Source organism: Notechis scutatus, chromosome 8 (genome assembly GCF_049901735.1).
Source record: "Notechis scutatus isolate UNSWTSFEM ecotype Mainland chromosome 8, rNotScu1.2, whole genome shotgun sequence".
NCBI lineage: Eukaryota > Metazoa > Chordata > Lepidosauria > Squamata > Elapidae > Notechis > Notechis scutatus.
Genome location: NC_142016.1, coordinates 6,326,928 through 6,335,026, shown reverse-complemented (window position 1 = coordinate 6,335,026; position 8,099 = coordinate 6,326,928).

The following is an 8,099-nucleotide window of genomic DNA, read 5'->3' as shown; positions in this document are numbered from 1 at the left end:
ATTCTTGCAAATCTTTCGCTGTTCTCTATTTATTGGCATTCCCTATTGGCAGTTTTTTTTTTCTCCTCTGCTTCAATGACAGAGATGGACCTAGTCAGTCAATTCCATTGACAGCCTATTTCCCCCCTCCCCAAGAAGAGTAATTACACAGAGATGGATAAATAGCGCCTTGGCATATGCAAGATTTCAGTCCCTGAGGCCTATGAACAGTACAATACCCTTATTATCTGTGTCTATTAAGACATAATGACTGCTAAGAGGTTAATCTGCAAAGTACTACTGAGAGTCAGAAAGAATTAAAGACAGGCGGTCTAAACTTCTGATTTATCAACGCACAAATAAATGCATTTCTCCAAACTTGTGGGGCTGATTAGTAAGATGCCAAACTTTATGGTAATGTGCTCATGAAGTAGAACTGGTGAGAAACAGTAATTTAGGCCCAGAAGGGAAGAAAGAATGCATTTGTTTGTGAATAAATGTTTCCATTAAATGGCTTCCCATTATTTTGTTGTATTCAATCATTCCACTGGTTCCTTAGCTCGTTTATTTGGAAGTTAGCCCCACTGGGCACAAAGATGATGGTCACATAATTGTACTAAGATATTTAAAAACATGATTTGTTGATCAAGCCATAGTAGCCTCTTTTACATGTTATGTATTAAAACACATCAGGAAACACAAGGAAGCCATATTATAGCTTATCCTTTGAGTTATGTGTGAAACACATAGGATTGCAATTTTTAACAAATTCCCTTGATTTCCCATATTTCCTGCCTCTCCCAAAAGTAATAAAACTTCTTTTAAAAATCCACCAAGTTTGTAACTATTGTTGCACATTTTGGTCATAAATTTTCATAGTTCATAGTATATGCTGTGAACAAGTGTTTTCTTTACTCTTTCTGAATCTTTGCCATTTAACTTGAGTCTTCCATTATAGGAGATGGACAACAATTTTCCTCAAGTTATACACATTTTATTTATCCCCGTTTGCTTTCTTCTAAGTTAAATAGTTTTGAACACAATAATCTTACCTCATATAGAAGTTAGTCTGTCACTTCAGCATTTTGATTAGATGTTTTTTCATCTTTTCAAGCTGCATAAGAGGTGGTAGCATTCCAAGCAAGATTGCCACAAAGGCTGGTATAAAAACATTGGCATTTGAGGGTTGTTGTTTTTTTCTTACTCCTTTCCTAAAAATGGATTTATTCCACAGTTTCTAAGGCTGCCCAATAACCTTCAACAAATGCTTGGTCAAAATCCTTTAAATAATTTTAATCCCAATAATTAAGTTAGCCACATCCCTCTATGCTTACTGTACTTGCAAAATCTCTGAGCAAATTGTGAGAGAAGCAAGATAGGACTTAGCTTGGTAGATGTCCTGTTGGTTCTTTTTTATCAAGTAGAGATTTTCTACATGCTTAATAAGCTTTCATTTAATAATGCTTTCCCCCAATATATCCAGAATAGTGACTGGGGGAGTTAATCTGTGACTTTTTCTATCTTAAAATTTTTCTTAGATGGTGTGTATTGTCCACTGTTCAAACATTTAATACAGAGGATGATCTTGGAGACGTGTTTCATGTTTTTGTAGGAAGTTTTACCATTTGCTTTTTAAGTTCTACAAGAAAGCTCAGGTGCCATTTTGACTTCAGATCATTGTTATTCTTAGTTTCTGCAATATTGTTTTGCTACTATTTGCCTGAAATCCTTCCTCGAAATATGTTTTGTTACAAGTATCTATATCTTCTGTGCTGAAACAAAACATAATGCATTCAACTGGTCTTAGAATTCCTTTAATGCCCCTGCTGGGCAGTCTTTCAACTGCATTCAAAATTGTGTTCCCTATTTAGGATTAAAAAAATAAATGCTGTGTGAATATTATGGGAGAGATGCTTGCATTTTGCATAAGTTAGCATTCGTAATCTGCTGCTACATGTAGAGATTTCATGGTAAAGGATCAGCAGCTTTTAGCAAACTAGCACGATTAGACTCTGCTAATTTTTAACCAAAGAAGCAAGTGTCTGTGCAAAGTTTGGAAGTTCCTCTTTTGCTTCCTTCTGAGATAAAAGCTGCTAAATCTTTACTATTTAAAAATTGCTTTCTGTGGTGGTTAATGGGATTCAGAATAATAGGGTATTTGGTGGTTGGATTCAGACTATTAGAGATGCTGTCTCTAAAATACATCCATTTCCATTTTTTTTTCCTCTGAAATGCTTTTTATGAAGTCTATTTTTTAATTCTATATTCTTTTTGTAAAAAAAATACACAGAATAAGCAGAATGGACTTATTAAAGCTATCTATTTTTCTTGGCATTCCAGTAAATTTAATGAACCATTCTGGATTTAACAGTGCCATCTCATGACGATCACAAGAGTAATAAGCCTATTGGATGATTAATAGAATTTCAATCAACCCCCAGCATAACCTCATTCTTTTTCAATCCTATATTGCCTTAAGTAGAATGTATTTTATAGAAATTTGCCTAGATAATTGTTTGCACAATTGGCTTGCTTGAAGGTTCTATTCTCCATTATGAGTAACTAGGAGGGTAAGAATTAGATACCTCAGAAATGAGGGTCTTGGAGAGGACTTCCAGTTTGCAGGGCTTCGGCGGCAGGCAGGAATCCACAATTATGCACGGTTTCTGCCTGGGCTCGCCGCTGGAGCGCCCCGAGTCAGCTGGCTTCAGGGCTAAGCCACCCCATAGAGGTGGTGAAGATGGGGGAGATTGCCAGTAGGGTCCAGGAGAGCCGCATCTCTCCTCCTCAGCTGGCCAAACTCCCTTTCCCGAAGGCGGTAAGAGTGGCGGTCAGAAATGGCCGCCTCAAAGAAGCACTCAGCCAGAAAAGAAAGTGCAGGAGGAAGTTAAGAAGTGAAAGTTTTGGCTGACCGGGACAAAAAGCAACAACTAAGGTACCCTGGAATTTAAATTTTATAAAAGATACACCGCTCCCAAAAAAGAGTCGGAAGCAGCGAATGAAAGTGAAAAGGGAAAGTTTTTTTTTCTTCACTCTCCTTCCTCACACTGACAATGAGAAGAGCTGAATAAGAAATCGGAAAAATCCACTTTGGCACTAATAGGTAATTAAACTGGAAATATAATTAAATGCCAAAGGGACAATAAAGATTTCTGAACACTAAAAAAATATCTTTTTTTTTGCTATAAGTGGGAAGGGAGAGGAAAAGAATAAGGGCAGGATTTGGAAGGAGGAGTCTGCCTGGAATTCAAAAGAATCTAAAGTTAAATCTTAATAAGACTTCTAAAAGATATATTTTAACTGGAACTTTGCAACTAAATAGTAACCCCAGGAAGAGAAAGTGAAAAAAGAAGAAAGTGTCAAAAGAAACAGCTTGTGTGTATTTGGATTGTTTGGTGACTTTGGGATTTCTGGAAATTATATTTGAATGACTAAAAACAATTGGGTGGTTGTTTAAAAAAAAATCCTACAATGGCATCACTTCTGGATGAACTGAAAATTGAATTTAAAAAATATAAAGAAGAAGCACAAAAAGGGAAGGGCTCTTTTGGCTCTGTTTTTCAATTCTTAGAAATGGCGATCTGTGTCTACAAGAAACAACAAGAAAAGACTGCGCAATAAGAAGATTGGGACAAAGAAGAAGCCATCTTTAATGAACAAGTAACTTTATCTGGGGAAGAAAGGGGAGAGGGGGGGAAAGAGAATGGAGAATTTAAGACTTTAAAAAACAGCCAAAAAAGGGAAAAATAATGTGAAAAGTGGATATAATGTTGGAAAGCAACAGAAAAGGGGAATACAGAAGAGGCAAATGGAGGTGGAGAGACAAGGGGGTAAAAAGGGGAGAGAAAAGAAGAAAGGGAAGAAGGAAGGGAAGAGAAGTTACAAAGGTTTGGAGCAAGATGTAAAGAAACAGGACTTATTCAGAGATAATGGGTGAAATTTAACTGAAAAGGGGATTCTGTAAAGGTACATAAGATTGCATTGTTATATTTGTAATAGAAATAACTTTAGAAAATTGGAAACAACATATGTTTAAAAAGTGGAATAAAATAGTCAGTGTTATTTAGTGAAACTTTGGTGAACAAAATAAATGAAATGAAATAAATGAGAGAATTGAACTAGGAAGGAATGGGAACATTTTAACCACTTAATGTTTTATAAAATATAAGTGAAGTTGGGGGGAAAGTAACTATGGAAAGTTTATAAGTGTTCCCATAGAAGTATGATACTTATTTGAAAAGTAATGTGTAAAATGGTTAAGATTTAAATGAATATTAATATTAATGATAGAATTGAATTGGTATGGATTGCTGTTTTAATTATACTATACATTTATAATTTTCTCTTTTTAAAAAAATACAGTGTGTAGTTTTAGAATGTACCAAGCAGAATCTGAACGGAAGTTATGTATTATATTAAGTGTTATAATTTTAGGGGAAAGATATAAAGGCGTCATACTCCAATCAGTGATTACAGGAGAAATTTTGTTTAATGAGAAAAGATAATAGACAGTTGAAACAGGACAGACAAAGAATATAAGTATGATGATTTGAATTGAGATGAAATAAATAAAATAAAATTAAGAAAGTTGAAACAGGGGAGAAGCTATATAGAAAATGTAGAATGGTAATAAGATATGGAATAGAATATAAAAATGAGCATGAACTTGAATTTATGTCTGCACGAAGAGATGTAACCCGGGATCAGGCTGCTTCAAAAAAGATGTTTTATGTTTTTTATGTTTTATGTTTTGTTTGTTTATGTTTGTTTTTAAAAATCAATAAATTTTTCAAAAAAGAAAAAGAAATGAGGGTCTTGAGAGTTTGTATGCTAGGTGGAAAGAATCAACATTTCTTAACACAAATTAACAGAGGTGGGGAAACTTCTCCTTGAAAGTTGCTCCATCCAACTGAAAAAATCTCTTTCTCTTGTGAGGAGAAAATCCTATGGCACCCCTCTGCCCTCCATGCCCCCCATCAACCCTGTCTATCCCTGACCTGATGGTGAACATCCAATAATAATATAAAAGACCACATAAGCCCTTCCACTGATTCTGAAACTTAAGTTGAAATGGCCAAAGCATATAAGAAAGTGGCAAATCCCAGCCGCTTAATAAAAAATCTAAAAGAAAAATCCCATCCAGATCTGAAAATTCCTCATACCCACAATAAACTTCCCCACTCAAACCTATCTCAAGATGGTGAGATTTACAAAAGGTGACAACTGCAAAATTCTGTGGGAAATCGCATTTCCCCTCTAGCAGATGTAAAATGTAAATCCTTGAAGGAGGGCTAAATATGTTCACTTTCCAGGGACAAAAGATAGACTTCCCTATAAAAGTAACCAACTTTTCTTTTCAAGGTGCTGCCACCTTTGACTGCTAACTGTCTGTTTTGCTATTGAATAAACTTCACCTCCATTTCAAGCAACAGTCCTGTGCTCTTTGGGAAACTCAGTTTGGGAATTTCTCCTAACACTCTGAGTCCGACCCCTATGATTATAGAAATGCAGTTTCTCCAGGTTTCCTGGGTTGTTCTGTGTCCCTTCATATACTGAAAAAAGTCTGTTTCTCCAAACCCAGTTAGAAATGAAGTGATGTGGGCTTTGAACAAGGGATCCTTTTCAAATGAGCCAATCATTTCTATGTGCATGGACAAAGTCACCTTCTTCTCTATGCTACAGTGTTATTTCAGTGCCTTATGGATCAAAAGTGAAATACCATACAAGAGAAATAACAATAATGGTAGCAAACTTTGTTAGGTTTAGACAGTTCTCACTGGAGCTACATTTTTGCAACAGATTCTCATTTTGGTTGATGTTATATATTCTCTATCTCTATGTCTCTGACTTAGCATATCGCAGAAGCCCAGGCCACTTCATTAAATTCAATTTATCAAACAACATATTAAGTGAACCCAAAATATTAATTCACTGATATGCTAACTATGTTATGTGAACACAGCCTTTGGTACATGTCCTGGCTTTTTTTTTTTTTTTTTTTTTTGAGCAGAAGCAGTGGGCTTCCTCCTTATTTAGCTGGGGTCTCCTGCTTTTATTTTCTCTGGATGAGCATTTAATTGTTTAAGCAGGTTACCAGTCTACAAGGTCTTCATCTGCAGCCACCATACAGAGAAGAAAATGGTTGGATGTTGACATTTGATCTCCTGTCCTTTTCCTTTGAGTGACAGCAATTGTGGCTCTTAGAAATAGCATTTGCTACCCATTTGCTAAGGTTGGGTTGGGAGAGCGGTTACAGATATTGCTCACTTTTTATTCAGTGGGGAAAGGGAGAAGAGGAAGAAAGCATGTGGGATGGCATATTGCCAAGGATCCTTCAAAATCTTATGCTAGTCTTGGTTGCCATAGAGATTCTCATTTTATATCTGCTTTTTATTGTTGTTGCTTTCTAAAAATGAGGATTATAATAATAACATAGATTGTGAATTGTACAAAAATATCCAGTCATTCCATTCCGTAAAGCTAATTCAGGTTATAGTTAGACAGCATTGTTCTCAAAGCAATTTATTCAGTACTGAATCTCCATTTTCTTTTTGTGCTCCAGTTCTATTAAGTTATTTCTCTGATTCACCTCTGCTGCTTTCAATAATATTCCTCTTTATCTGGTAGGGTAGAAAGTATATAAATAAATAAAAGATAAATAGTGGGGCGGGAGGGGGAGCATTCTTGACAACTGCACCAAGATGCTTTGCTTACAGTGTATTATTGTGGCAGGCATGAACTCCCTCCATAGTGGTAAACACCATGCAAAACAAATATTAAAATAATGACACTAGCAGTCTGAACCCTGAGATGGCTTCATTGGATGAAGTTTCCCCACAATAACTAATACCCATCAGGGGTATACTATAGAATGGTGGAAAGAAGTCTGAATTTAAACAACTGAAATATGTGGACATGGAGCAGATCATATCTTAGTGAAAAGGAATGGACAGAAAGAGATCAGTCAAAATTAAAGGTAATTGAACATATACTTTTCATAACTTTTGAGGAAATTCAGGGATATGATTACTTCAACTAAAGGCACGGCCTTAACTGAACTATTTCAGTTTTCACAGATTCTTAAAAAATAAACTGTGATTAAGGGGGAACTAGCTTGAAACAAACAGCCCCTGGCATAGAATGTGATTCATTCACCATGTACTCCTGATGGTTCTCTGCTTGGCTTTACATATGATAAACAATGACTTCTTTAATCAGCTACTTTCACATCATATAAACCATAGTTTTTAGCAGCCCAAACTCAAATAAGACATATTATATTGAGATTCAGGTACAGTTGGTACAGGTGACTCATCCCTTGAAATTTTCAAAATATCTATTCATTGTATACAGTAATGTTTTTCAACCTTGGCAAATATAAGCTGTGTGGATTTCAATTTTCAGATTTCTTCAGCCAGCATTGCTGGGAATTGAAGTCCACACAACTTAAATTTTCCAAGGTTTAGACACATTGTTATATAGATGTACCTACCTTGGATAAGATATAGGGGAATTGGAATGCTGCTTTTTAGTATATGTTGCACATTATTAAATATTGTGATACAGTTTGCAACAGTTTAAGGTAAAGGTAAAGGTTCCCCTCACACATATGTGCTAGTCATTTCCAGCTCTAGGGGGTGATGCTCATCTCAGTTACAAAGCTGAAGAGCCAGTGCTGCCTGAAGACGTCTCCATGGTCATGTGGCCGGCATGACTAAACACCGAAGGCACATGGAACATAGTTACCTTCCCACCAAAGTGGTCCCTATTTTTCTACTTGCATTTTTACATGTTTTAGAACTGCTAGCTTGGCAGGAGTGCAATAGTTTACATTTAGCCAAATGTGTATATTGTCATATATGCTGAAATATATAACTCAGTATTCTACTGAGCATTAAATGTGCATTCTAAGAAAAAACCCTAACCCTCTAATATCATATTGAGATAGCTATTTTCAGAATAGTTTTTTAACAAGAGCGCTGGTTAAAGGCAGATTATTTAGAAAAAGAATAGGATAAAATTGTGAATAAGACTGTCCCAAACTGGCATAAGGTAGAATTGATCACACAGCCCACTTTTTAAGAAATACACCAGTCTACAACTCCCAGAACTCCATAGTG